Raw genomic sequence first — 15,390 nt, forward strand, 5'->3', positions numbered from 1 at the left:
ACCTACATCAAATGGTACATTTATCTGGAAAAAAATATTTTCAGTCCCATCATGTCAAAAAACCTCAGTGGAGTCTCTTTAACACTTAGTTTATCATAAACTTTTATAACAATATTTCACAAATATGAATGAATGATAAAACCGCCATTTGATATACCTTAAGTTTGTATTTATAGATAATGTAAAAAAGATGTTTCTTGGAAGTCAAGTAAATAAATAAAGTTCTTTTTTATATGTTTATAAACGGAACTGTATTTATTAACTGAATTTCACAGAAAGTTTTTTTTTACATAAGGATTTAAATTTCTTTTGTTTTATAGATAATTATATACTTTATGCTAATAATACACACTTATCAACCACAGCTATTTGATAAACTGACTTTTTTTTCTTAAAAAGTAATGATTAAATACACAGTGTCATTTCTCAACTTGATGCATAAATTTAATTTCTGATTTTAAAATTTAGATTGATCACATTAAGAAGAAATAAAGTTAACAAACTTGTACAAGTACCAATAATTACTTATTATTAAACTGCAATCAAATGGCAAACATGTGTTGTTCATATTTCCGTACTATAACCATTATGTATTAATTATGTAAGACAGATTTTTCCATCATGCAATCTGGATTAAACCATTTATCATTTTAAGAGAAAATTTCAAAACACAGCTTACAGTGCAGACCATGATCCGAGATGTGCCAACTGATTTTGGTCTGCACTGGTTACATAGATGTAAAATCAGTTGGCATGAGCAGACTTTAACTGTCAAAGTATTTGATATTCAATTTTTTGTATTTAACTAAAACAAGTGTCATAATTATGTTATGCATGCAATTAGTACACTGAAATGTATTATAAGTGTAAATAAGAACAATGTCAATACTCATACATTTGTGATTCACATGACTACAATAGTGTGTAGGTTGGTAGAAAATTTGCATTGTTTTCTTTGAAATTTACAAAGTTTAAAATGTGTGTATTTATAACCAGTAGTGCCCAGGCTTTCCTTGTTAAATGTATTAATCAAATATTGACAAGTTATAAAGGTGTATCAGTATAGATAATGGGCGAAATAGAATACACCACTTCACAATCAACCCCTGAACATTTACCTATGATACTAAAATGACATTTTTGATATATCTTTTTATATAAGTGATAGCAGAGGGCATGCTTTTTATACTTATATTCATATGGAAAGTCAATTGGTTTTTGTAAAATTAAAGCAGATTACTGATTGTTCAGCTTCAAAGAATTTTTTTTTAAACCTTACCAAACTAAATATTTTGTCCATTTTTCAATCTGAACAAAACCATTCATCAATGTTAAGAAAAATATTCAAAATATATATATTGACTGAATAGCAAACAGTGCAGACCATGATCGGAATACTTGTTGTGGTTGATATTGGTCTGCACTGGTGACATGGGTAGAATCAGTCGTAGCCAGCATGCCTAAGGGTCAAAAGATTTAGCTAAAAAGAAATGGATTCATTTTATAATTTTTAACAATCATTAATTTTGTAAATAGGTCAAATTTATTTATTTTTACTTTCATATTGTATATAAATGCATTATGATACATGTAGCTGTATTGTGTATTGTTTTATTATGTTATATCAATGTAATGTAATTATTGTATGAAAAATCATTGCATCTTCACATTTTTATTTTTGCATCTTCACAATTTTTTAAACAAGAAATAGGGCAGTTATATTGTTTTTAAAATAAGTTATAGGGCAGATGATATAAATTGGCAAAACCTGTTGAAATCCCTTATTTTTTACACATATTTTATCACTTAGAAGCATTATTTAACAATCATTGGACAGTTTTACAAAAAACCTTAGGATGCATTATTTCAGGTTTAGAGAAGTATACATATTGTGTAATATTATTTTTATTAATGCATGTATGTTGTGTTGTTTCTTGCCTATAGCTTTACAAACATGTAACACAATTTTACAAATATTTTATTATATTGCATTCATTTTATCACTACCTAAAAAATTATCCATTAAATAACTTGAAATAAAGAAATTTCAAAAAGTTTTGCATAGCATATTGGTATAAATAGTTGTTTGTGTTGAACAAAATGATGAAATTCATAGTAATTTAACCTCATTTTAGATATCATACTTTAGTTTACATGGTTTGGAATTCGTATGAACTGGTCACAGTGTTGTTTGTTGAACTATTTTGAAAATCATTAATATGAGTTCATCACAAAGACCCTATCACAGGTATTTGTGGACAAACCACTTCACTCTGTGTTTTCTAACTTGATAAGCATCAATCAAAAAACAGTTAAATTATATTACTTTTTTTTACAGTCAAACATTTTAGTTTTGACCAGCCATAATGCTTTTTTTCACAACCATTCAGAGAATATTGTTACAGGCAAAACCGGACATTGTTAAAATCATACATACATACATACATTACATACATACATTATATTAATTTCAAGTTTAACCTGTTTTATAAACCTCTCATGAGATATGTATATTGTCAATTAGTACATACTGTACATCATATTCTATTACATCTTTACAAAGACAAAAATCTGTGTTCATAAGGTTTAAAGAAGTTAGCAAATCTATCATAAAAAAATGAAGTGTAAAACATTAAAGCAATTAATATTTCACAGTAAAGCTTATTTTTTTGTGGTAACTCGTGAAAACTATTTTCAGGCAGAGATGCATTGACCCTATTGAGGAATGTATTTTTATTCAATAAAAAGTAAAACCTCAGTATGATAATTTGATTTTTGCAGTTACTTAAAAAGTCAACGAAAAAAAATATGGAAAATGTTTATGATTACCTGATTACAAAATACAAGTGTCAAGTGTCTTTTAACTTTATAAATCTACTTTATAAACCTGACACCACAGCAAATTATCTATTCATATTGTCTTTTGTTTATTGGTCTTTAATCTATATTACCTTTTGGTATCAAAGGCTTTAACTGTCTGTAATCAGTAGAATATTTGTTAAATAAATCTAAGTACATGTACCTAAATAGAAAGAGTTCAGAATAAATGGGTGCTGCCTGCATGAAATCTTTGTTAAACATACTGAAAATACAGTTGAAATTTGTTGTATTTTTATACAAAAGTTTTATCCTTCTTTATCTATGTTTTGAAAAAAAAATGTATATTTTGTATATTCTTATTGTAGATGTCAAGTTACATAAATTAGGCAGTATCATGTTACTATATAGGTGACTACAATATTGTGCATTTGATAATGTTGATTATTGAAACAATTAGACACTTTTAATAACTTGACAGATTATTTCTTGTATTGACAGATTATTTCTTGTTAATTTTAACTCTTAACTTGAGGAGTATGTAATAATGGATTTAATTGTTCTGCTTTGAGTTTTAAACAGTTGATTAAAATTTTTAACAAAAATTCAGCTGCCAAGTCAGTATGTACAGTCTCATGTATGAACTGACCTGGCTCTGTACTGTTGGCAAAGGTTAAACACTATGGGTTTCACCAGATTTACAAGGGTTAATACATGGGTATGTTTTTCTTTTCAAATTTTCAATTCATTTCTACTGTAGTGCATATTTTATCTAAAAATAGATAATTTATCACCTTTTCAGAATAGGTAAAGTCCCGGATCATTTTAAAGTGTCATTATAATTAGTTATTTTGTAAATGTTCTGCTACTACATGTAAATATAAGTTGTTTTGCTTTGAATGAAGATAGATGAGTAAGCAAGTACTGTACTAGCCTTTATCAGGAAGTTCAAGTGTGTTATTTAACCTTAAATCTGTCCTACTTATATATGTTATTATGTTGAAAGATATTTGATCATTTGTTTGTTTGTTTGTTTGTTTGTTTATTGTTTTTACAGATATATTATATAATGTCTTCCATAAATTATCATGTTTTGATCTTTTTTTGTGTCATTCAACCATTATTGATAAATTAATTGGCAAAAGTGAAACATTAGTAAAAAATATGAACCACCTTGTTATTATTCAAAATAAGTACAGAGCCTGGTTTGAATGCATGTGAAGTCTGTGCAGTTAGGCCAAAGTCTTCACACTGACCGCTTTAAATATAAAATCCCTTCAGCTAACAATGGATATTTTCAAATTCAAATATTTCACCAAAATAGGAGTTAAAATGTAATTAATCACTTAAATCTAAATGTTTGTTCCCCACAGCCTGCATCAAAACAGGTTTAAAATTATATAAATAACACAGTTTTATGAGCAACAATAAAAATATCATCATGAGGAAAATACTGTAACTCTTGGCTAATGCCTTGGGCATCCTTGACTTGAGATTTTCGTGCGAAAAAGTAACACTTACCTATGTAACAGTACAAATTTTCAGTCACATGTTACCCTTGAATTAACAGTGAGAATAACTCCCATTGGCCTTTACAAAATTAGTAAGGGGTAATAACATTTGAGCCGTGTCACGACAAAACCAACATATTGGGTTTGCGACCAGTAGGATTCAGACCAGCCTGTGCATCCGCGCAGTCTGATCAGGATCCATGCTGTTTGCTTTCCAACCCTATTACAAGTAGAGAAACTGATAGCGAACAGCATGGATCCTGATCAGACTGCATGGATGCGCAGGCTGGTCTGGATCCATGCTGGTCGCAAACCAATTCTGTTGGTTTTGTCGTGACGCGGCTCTAATGTTGTCTGAATCTATGGTCTGTGTTACAATGTAAATATAACATGCAATATTTGAGACAGAAATGCCATCTAGAAAGTTTTTAAAGACAGTTTATGACACTAGTAGTTATATTATTATTATGTTCAACCTAACTCTTGTTACCTATTATGAGTCAAAGGGAACTTTCTGTGCTCTGTGTTTGGGGTCTGATAAGGTTACTGTTTCAATTATAGTTTGAGGTAAGTATCTGAATTGGAGTCTGAAGAAACAGTCAATCATGAGTTTAAAGATTAGTCTTACAGGAAACTGTCAGTTATTAGACAAGCTCAAAGGGACTGCATGTATGAGTTTTAGGGATTTTAATGTTGAAATATAATAATGTTGGGGAGATTACAAAACCAACATAATGGGTTTGCGACCAGTATTGATCCAGACCAGCCTGCGCATCCGCACAGTCTGATCAAAATCCATGCTGTTCGTTTACAAACCCTATAACGAGTAGAGACACTGATAGCGAACAGTATGGATCCTGATCAGACTGTGCGGCTGTGCAGGCTGGTCTGGATCCATGCTGGTTGCAAACCCATTACGTTGGTTTTGTCGTGACACGGCTCATATAATAATGTTGGGGGAGACTACAGATTAGAATCTGGGCAGACTTCATAATAAAGCAGGCAAGCTGGCTTACTTTGTAACAGTAGCATCATCAAGCCATTTTATTTGCTAGTACTGTGGAGAGGCTAATTTAGATGTACAATGTACAAAACTTACAAATTTAATGTAATAAGATGTAATTGTTTTACTAAGTGCCTTCATTAGCATTTGCTATATCAGAAAATCTTCATGAAAATGTCTTAATTAATACTGGTATTCTGAAAAAAAACCTCAACTTATTTTATTAATTGTACAGTATTTATTAGTAAAAATTGAAAAAAAAATAGATTGTTTTCTATTTCTTTCATTATCTTCTCATATCATATACATTAATAAATGTTAGATTTGTGAATTTAACAATAAATATTTTACAATTTCTCAGAAGTGCTTGTGTAATGCACAAATCACTTGGAACTCTGACTTATCCCCAAGCCCAGAATAGCAGGGACTTTACATGAAGACATTATTATGGGGTGGAATACAGTTAATCGCTATTGACCCACCATTAGCGGTAGGTACATTACGGGGACACCGGTGAGAAGAGGTTTCGGTAGAAACCGTAAGGTTACGGTAAAACCCGTAACTCCGCCCTTATGATGAGAAGGTGTAATGTTATTAAATTTTTTCATTCCTGTCACGATTAGAAACTTTAGACACATTCAGTCATGATTACGGTGGAATACATGCACCTAGAAAACTGATTGTGGTCTATGCATTTTGCAGATATATGGTTTGTAAAAAAACTGCTAGACTGTGTGGCATCATTTAGATTCATAGCAATTCAACCATTTGACGACTGTTTTAAGATCTACTTGATATTTATTACATGCTTTTCATTGGTTTATAGAAATATAACAGTTAAATATAAAACTGATATTTCACTGTCTGAAACAGTGAAATTATCAGTTTGATACTTTTCAATGTTTTGAATAATATTTAAGCCTGTGAAATACCAGCGTGCACAGTACTGGAAACCAATTTAATGATGTCACGTCGTAAATGACATCACATATTATTATTTGCACACTTTTCATTTAGTATAAGTTAAAAGGTCTTTTTAAATGTTTCTTCGCATATAATGAAAAGAAATTTTGTTTAGTTTAGTGTAAGATCAAAATATATTTCACTTTTTGAACACCAAAAAGTCATATTTATATAATAATATACCTTTTCACACTGGCCATAGCTTTCGCAGAAGCGGTGGGTCTACCGCCGCGACGGTGGAGTATTCGTCGCAGAAGCGGTGGATAAAATATGGCCGTTTGTTGTTTTCAGTAAGTATATGACTGAATTTTGTTTTATATTTTAATGTTTTACTGGAAACACTCAGTGAGACTGGAGCCCACACATGTACTCTTTCAACCTATTACACGGGCACGGTGCAATTCATTGCCGTTTATGCAAACACTTCTGTACAGTTTGATGAGGGGACGCCACTTTTGCATAATTTTGGTTAAAACACATACAAATGTGTGCAAAACGACCCATAATGCATCGGCATCACATCGAATCAATGATACTTTCACAAATTAACCATAATTTGGAAAATTGGGAAATTAGTATTGCCTGTTTATAAAATAAATGACAAAAAAATGTTTTCGTCGCAGACGGCGGTGGATTCGATTGCAACGCAGTGCGGTGGGCCCGATACCATTTTTTTATATTTTAAGAATTTAACTTGACGTACGGCATTTTTCAATTGAGAACAGCCCTTTTCTTACTTTGACATATGAGAAACGTGTTTATTTGATGTTTAAAACGATATTAATTACTATATATACGCTCGTACAAATATATGTCCGAGGCCCGCTTTCATTTTCCTTCCATTGAAAATTACTTCAGCCATAATTATCATGGAATAATTCACGTTCAACCTTGGACTTAAAAAGACCGTAAGTTCATTTTTTGTCATACAGACATACATGTATAAGAGATACTCGTAAAGATAAACAGAACATGCTTCTTGAATACGAAAATTTAATGTCACTGTGTTATATAACCATATATAGTGAGAACACCAATATAAATAAATTGTATGTTTACAGCGTAAGAGTTATTTCAGGAAAAGTTTTTCTCTATTACTTTTTAGTAAAGACCTACGCGTTTAATAGCTTTAGTTTATCTTCTTTTTCTTAAATTGTGACATTTATAAAAAAAATGGTTTCAAATATGGTATATGTTTAAAAATTTTAAAGTATGAAATGAAATAAAAAAAAAAGGTAATAGAAGTATTTTATGGAATTAAGTCTTTCTCTAATAATGTACACACATATAGTAAAAAACGTAATATGCGGGAGAAAAAAAATTTTTCAGACTTACATTTAAGTCATATTACCTTGAAATAACCACAATTAAGGAAAAAATCAAATTCACGTACAGGAAATGAGATCGGTGAACCCTAAGTTTTTTTCCCGCTCTAAAATGTTTATGTTATCATATTCTGGCATCATGCTTAATTTAAAGAATATAATTTTATCGAACCTCCTTAATTTTGCGTGTATGTGTTTATAATACTGCACGTTTGTTGGATAATCGTGACGTTTATATACATACAATGTACTTTTTAAATACATGGCTGCCGTCAATTTATGAAATTATTTCATTTTTTTAACAAAAAATGCTTGATGTATTATGAGTTCGTTATAAATAAATCCAACAGGTTATATGGTCGTTTATTATATGATCTAAAAATAGCTGCAATCTCATTGGTCCAAACTGTAGTCAACATAACTTTTTATAAAATCATATTCACTGGGTGTAGTATCATATTAACTGGCTAAATTGGATTTTCCAAGTCTAAATATAGATTGAGACTCATATTCAATGACCATACACCGTAGACTGTTAATTACGTGTGTTAATTAAAAAATAATTGTTGCGTTTTGTTCTTTATGGCATATTTCTCGATTGAAATAACATTACTTTACTGTTATACTTAAAGGCTAAACCGCATCGATGAGTATAAACTTGAATTACTTTTGTATGCGCAGCGTTCTCGTAGTCGTTGCACGCCTAACACGTGCGTCTTTTTCCCCGCGCTTCAACGAGGCAAAATTTGTACATGTATATAAGGTTGTACTTTTTCGTGATTTTTTTTTTAATTCTTAGCCTATTCATAAAATAAAACAATTATTGACTAGTGAGCCATTGAATATGATGTGATATTCACCGGCAAAAAGTCATATTGACCTCGGCTATCGCCTCGGTCAATATGTCTTCTGCCTGTGAATATCACATCATATTCAATGGCTCACTAGTCAATAATTGTATAATATAAACGGTTGTTCGCAATATTAATAGCTATCGAAGTTCTTTATTATACTTGTACATGTGTGTAAAAATCAGAAAATAAAGTTACAAATAAACCAAAAATCTCTATAATTAAATAAATGTCTCGATTTTCCAATGAAAAATTACGTTACAAACATGCAGTATTATAAAGTTTATATATTTATATACACGACTGCTGTTTATTTAATAAGAAATTGTATGTTTATGTATTATACATGTATTTTCAAACAACCGTTTATATACGGCCATATTGCATAGCCTTTCAAAATCTTTATAACTAATATGATACCCTCGAAAATGCCATGAATATGTGTTAACTTTATGTATTTATAACTCATATGCCGCAATGCAAAACTATATGCTTATATATATATATATATATATATATATATATATATATATATATATATATATATATATATATATATATATATATATATATATATATATATATATATATATATATATATATATATATATATATACCTGCCATGCCGCTTTTAATAAGTCAGAAATCGGCATTGGTTATAAGGGATAACACGTCTGACAAATGTGATATTTTGGCTGGATTCATCACATTTGTGGACTTCCCTGCACATCGCTAAATTTCCTTTCGGTTGTGCATCAAGGTCAAATATTATGACTCTTAGTTTTCGCCGTTTCCTCTACGGTCCAGGTTGTCAAATGCATGATCCCTAATATGAACTTGGAAATACAAATATGATAAAGGGCACTACATTATGTTCTTACATACCTGCGCTTTTCAACTGGAATGGTACATTCACACTCAAAAATACATGATACCTAGTAATAACCCGCAATAAATAGTTGAACGTGGATTATTCTATGATAATTATGGCTGAAGTAATTTTCAATAGCGGACCTCGGACATATTTTGTACAAGAGTATATATAATAATCAATATCGTTTTAAACATCAAATAAACACGTTTCTCAGATGTCAAAGTAAGAAAAGGGCTGTACTCAATTGAAAAATGCCTTACGTCAAGTTAAATTCTTAAAATATACAAAAATGGTATCGGGCCCACCGCACTGCGTTGCAATCGAATCCACCGCCGTCTGCGACGAAAACATTTTTTGTCATTTATTTTATAAACAGGCAATACTAATTTCCCAATTTTCCAAATTATGGTTAATTTGTGAAAGTGTCATTGATTCGATGTGATGCCGATGTATTATGGGGTCGTTTTGCACACATTTGTATGTGTTTTAACCAAAATTAGGTAAAAGTGGCGTCCCCTCATCAAACTGTACAGAAGTGTTTGCATAAACGGCAGTGAATTGCACCGTGCCCGTGTAATAGGTTGAAAGAGTACATATGTGGGCTCCAGTCTCACTGAGTGTTTCCAGTAAAACATTAAAACATAAAACAAAATTCAGTCATATACTTACCGAAAACAACAAACGGCCATATTTTATCCACCGCTTCTGCGACGAATACTCCACCGTCGCTGCGGTAGACCCACCGCTTCTGCGAAAGCTATGGCCAGTGTGCTTTTGGTGCTAATTCGGTGAAATATATTCAGATCTTACACTGAACTAAACAGATATCCTCTATTTAATTTTATTTGAGATACACAGATGAATTTCATTGAATATCTGACTTTTAATAAATATTTTGTTGAGAAATATTGTTCATTTTTACACTTTGAACTTTGTCCGGGACATATTATTTACTCTGACACTATAAGAGATATGAACAGAAACTTTGTAGGTAGAGAGATCTCATTGGGGTAGATGAGCATTGCAAAGAACAGTAACTCTGTCTTGCGTAAGTTTGGAATTCTTGCACTTTGAACTCTGTCCAGGACATAACTGAAGCTACAAGAGATTATCACAGACGCTTGGGGTTATGTGCGTGGCTCCCCTCCTTGATCCGCACTTGTATACACCTTGTGTATTTTTATCGTGCAAACCGTACGTCCAAATATTTTTGCATATTATTACGACCTGGTCACATGTCTTGAACATAAAACTTGTTTTCCGCTATTTTAACAACGTTTAAAAAAGTCCCTAAAATATCATAATTATATGAAGATAACAACGTACGCTTTCCTTTGATGTGAGACGACTGGAATGAGTTTCGGCACTGTTTTGCGCTTTCATTTTCATGCCGAGAACCAAAACCCCGCAGCGGTTACTTCCCCTAATCAGTAGAGAAACCAAATCAAGAAGACTGACGGAAAGGGCCGAGTAGTTGCGATTGAATTTCTTTTTCCCAGCGATTTTCCCGCTGTAATTTACGGGAAACATTCCAGTCGTCATGAATTCGGAAAGAAGCATGTGACACGGTTAGGAAAATGTAATTAAAAGTGCAAAGCTTGGAAGAAAGGTACGATCTGAAAATAACATGCATTTATTTATGAAAGGAATATATGCATAGACTGATTTACACCAAAAATAAATGGCATGCGATAACATAAATACTTGAAATATATGTAGGTCAGTTGTGTTTACATTTCGAAGCTTGGTATCTTCAGGAAATTGAAGCGTTGGTGAAAAATTGACTTTTTTAAAACGTTATGAAATTCGGTTGAAACTTGTTCACGTGTTAGACACTTAACCGTCTCAAAGTAATATAAGCAAAAATTTAAAACTTATTCTTGTAATAGATAATACTTTTACTTTTTTATATTCAGGGGCGGAGAAGGGCGGGGTCTATACTCCAAGTGTCTGTGGAGATTATACTTTTCTTTGTCCAAAACCTATTTGGGGAGCATCACCTGGTTCAAACTGCTCTTGTTTTTTAATGTCCCAAGTTCTCTAAGTTAACTTTAAACAACAGGAAAAACTTCAAAACATATAAATCTCTGTACAATTTTAACTCAATAACTGCCGTGTTGCATAGAAAACAAATGTCTCATTGATTTGATGAAGAAACATAGATGCCTTACTGGTAAAAATAGACTACAAGGCGAAAGTGATAAAGGGCCGGAAAACTGCTAGGGGCAAGAAACTGCTAGGAAACCAGTAACAAAAACTTTCCTTATTTTTCCTATTGTTTACATGTACAACTATGGTATGTGTTATTTATATGAATACCAATAAGCAAATTGTTGATGTGGAATTATTTTTTCTTATTTAATTTCTTAAATGACATTACTTCAGTTAGCTGGCTAAGCACCATTATAACTACACATGAAAAATTTCAGAGTACAAGACAAGATTCATAAACCAATGGGGTGTATGTCATCAGAGAAGGTCATTTAAGTTTGTCCTACAAAGTAAAGAATGCACAGAGTGCATTTTTCTTTTAAAAAAAAATCTTGATATTCAGACCATCCTTAAAATTATTTAAACGTGTAGTAAAGAGGGTGAGTCACTTAAAATTCCCGTTTGGAAAATCAAACAAACTAAAATTTAGAATTAATACTCAAGACATGACACTTATTTTGAATAACCACAATCAGGTCACATGATTGACATGTGATTTTCTATTTGAAAAGCAGTTGAAATAACCTAGTTTTCAGATAAAGATCTGCTCTTGTTCCAAGTTTCTTTTCTGACTAGTTGTTTTTTGTGTTTTAATTTTAACACATAAATTGTAATATAATTAAACATCATAAAACAATTACTTTTGTAGTCCGATATTTTTTTTCAACAAATATACCTGTTTTGAACACATATTAACTTGTTATGCCCTTACATGCTATATTTGTGTAATGAAATTTCCCACCTATGCATTTGGAACAGTCCATTCAAAGTTTCAGGGTTTTCAGCATCAAGAAGCAGAAATTGAGCTACAAACAGTATAAAACCTGCTCTGACGCTGGCCTGGCCCTTATAATACTGGTGGCATAGACTTAAAACACTTCCGGTCCAGTTACAGGTTAAATTGGTAAGTAAGTTCAGGTTTAATATAACAATTCTTTTCATACCATGATATATGTTTTTAAACCTTAAACTTTCTTAAGCAGCAACTAATTCTACCTATGTGTTAGCATACATCTATGGCCATTGATCATGGTCTGCACTGCCTACAATTAAGTTTAAAGTAGTAAAATGTAAGCCATGCATTTTTTTTGTCAATTTAAGTACCTTAAATGATAATGCTATATTTTGGGCGATGGGTTTTACTCCTCACAAATACAGCAGAGGTCATATAGCGAGCGACATGCAAGCTTAACTGGAGGAGAAAGACCTTGGGTGCCCCTCCATGCATTATTTTCGATTTGGGTTCAAACCAATAGCAGTGATGGGCAAGAGGTTTGAAGTAGACCACCTTAACCATTCAGCCATGGATGCACCCAAAACTGAAACCAAATGATAAATATGCAAAGGTAAGTTAAAGAGCCCTAACTAGTGACATGTGATAGTTTTTCCACTCAAACTGCTGGAAAACAGACCGGGTAGTTAGGAGAGTTTTTAGCATTAATAGACCTTGGATAAGCAAGTTTGAATCCTCAAGAGACCCTGCATGTTATTCAGTGACATAAAGCTGACAGACAGTATGGTAAACATACTTCAACCAGCTTTGGTGTTTCATCATGTGGAGAAGTTAACTGTTACTTGTGGAAACCCAAGCTTAAGTTAAAAAAACGGGGCAAACTACACAATGAACAAACAATATTTAACAGGAAATGCATTAAAGATAACAATAAGGATCAAGTTCAGTTGGATTAGATAAAACACCCACTATTAAATAACTCAGCATGTTTACAGTTATGCATGGATTAAGAAGTTATATAATTTATAATCTTATCTTTATTAATTATGCACCTATGTTTGGAATGTATTAGTAATACTATTACTGTGTATATCAATAGACAAATAACAACTACATGTACCCTAAAAATTGGAAATTTTAAGAAAACTCCCGGTTACAAAATTTTATGTATTAAAAAACTTAATTACGTCAGCAAAAAAGTAGGGAAAGTACAACACGTAAATCAAATGTAAATTATTGAACTTGGTTAATGCATGAAAAAAGTGTCACATTATATAAGTGTGTCATCTCCACAAACTAACTGATTTTTATCTCCTTTAAGTACAACTATACTGTATACTATATGGCTTAACTGTCACGTATAGTGAATTCAAACTTTTATCAGACATGGGAATGAATACCCTGCCATTATGTTTAAGTAATATAATATATTGATATATAATATTAACCTGAAAACAGTCCAAATATAAGTTCACATACTTTACCATTGGAGCACAGAGTACCAAAGGAAGTTCAATATTTTAAAATTTGGAATCTTAAATTGATTTAAATATCACTAAAAATCACTTGTTTTGATCTTTGTGAAACAAAAAATTGTTGTTTTCTAAGTTTTAACAATATATTATATTGATTATTATATCTTTAGAGCATGATTAACCGATATTCCGAACTGACTGCTTGTCAATGCAAGATGTCCATTAATAATTACATAGGACAACAATGCAGCAATTCTAAATGTCACTAATTTAACATTTAAGCTCCTTACTATAGAAATTAAATTTACAAAATGAACTTGCACTGCTAATTTGAAACAGTTTTTTTGGTACTTTAAGGGAGTTTTAAGAGCAGTAAAACAAATAAAGCAACCAACATTCATTATTATATAGACCCTTAAGTAGGACTATAAGGAAGTGCAAGCTGGCCTTACTGGCTCTAATGGTGGCATATTTATGGTATTATCTCTGCCACAGACAAATGGGATGTGGAGGAGCTCAAGTAAAATGCCTTTAAATCTAAATAAACTGTATAATTATCAATTTCGTCAATCCCAGCACATATACAGTGTCCTATCAAAAAACCTGATTTATGCTCTTATGGAAAAAATATCAAATTTAAATGTCTATAATATTATGCTAACCCTCAACCTGTTTTTATTTTCCTTTCAAAACAATACATTACAATGTCAAGTTTTAATTTGTATGGATTTATCATATGAAGTTTAAGTGCTTAAACCATCATATGATCTTTATAGTGGAATATTATATTTTAGGCCAAGAAGTACAAAATGATTGGAATATTTGAACTTCTACCAACTTTTTTTTTAAAACAGCATAAAAAGTTCACAGTTTTTATCATATTCTTCTTTAAACATAAACTATATGCAAATAGATCCAACAACCATTGTGAGAAAACTGTAATTTTATACATGTGACTTTTCATTCTTAAGATCTGATGATGAATTCTGAAGCTGAATAATTTGTAACATTGCAATTAATATTTGATACTAAGGCCAAAATAAAATAGTGCAGGACAGTCCCAACCCCCTTTTTTACCCCCCAAATTTTTTTTACACTCAACATCAGCTGTTCAGTGAAATTGAATGTGCAGGTAGATTCTTATACAATTGGCCTAAAAAAATATTATTTTCTTACTTACTTTTACTACATTTTTTTAAACAGGTTACAAAAACCTCATTTATCATTAATTTTGCCCTGATAAACGGACCATTAAAATCAGCAATTATAAAATTAGACATGTACCATTTGGGGAGATACCCAACAAGAATACCTAACCTACATTTTCATTCATAAATCAATATGACTAATTTCTATCTTGTCTACAAGTGGTAAATAGTTATTCATAAAAAACATAAACTTCTTATATACAATTATTTACATTTTGTACTTGTTTGATAGTGACAAAATACACTGATTAAAGTTCTGAATTGTTTTCAAGTTGACTAAAAAACCCTTAGAGAAATAATTACTACCTGGCAAATCTTTTTTTTTCACATACAAACCATGTTATGACCTAAACATTTCCCACATTTTAGAAATTATGCAAGTATTATTTGATAAAATATTTTTCAGGTAGCCTTTAATA

The 15,390-nt window shown here is 31.2% G+C and overlaps 1 protein-coding gene across 1 annotated transcript in view; it reads left to right on the forward strand.

Moving 5' to 3' along the window:
* The window catches only part of LOC132740332 (uncharacterized), a 28,411-nt gene extending 24,499 nt beyond the window's left edge, over nt 1-3,912 (forward strand). The window contains exon 11 of the transcript XR_009627141.1: nt 3,229-3,912. The gene's annotated coding sequence lies outside the window, so the exon portion shown is untranslated. The remainder of the gene's footprint in view (nt 1-3,228) is intronic.
* Nucleotides 3,913-15,390: the final 11,478 nt, after the last annotated feature.

This window comes from Ruditapes philippinarum, unplaced genomic scaffold (assembly GCF_026571515.1).
Source record: "Ruditapes philippinarum isolate M1 unplaced genomic scaffold, ASM2657151v2 ctg3087_1_1_1_1, whole genome shotgun sequence".
Taxonomy (NCBI): domain Eukaryota; kingdom Metazoa; phylum Mollusca; class Bivalvia; order Venerida; family Veneridae; genus Ruditapes; species Ruditapes philippinarum.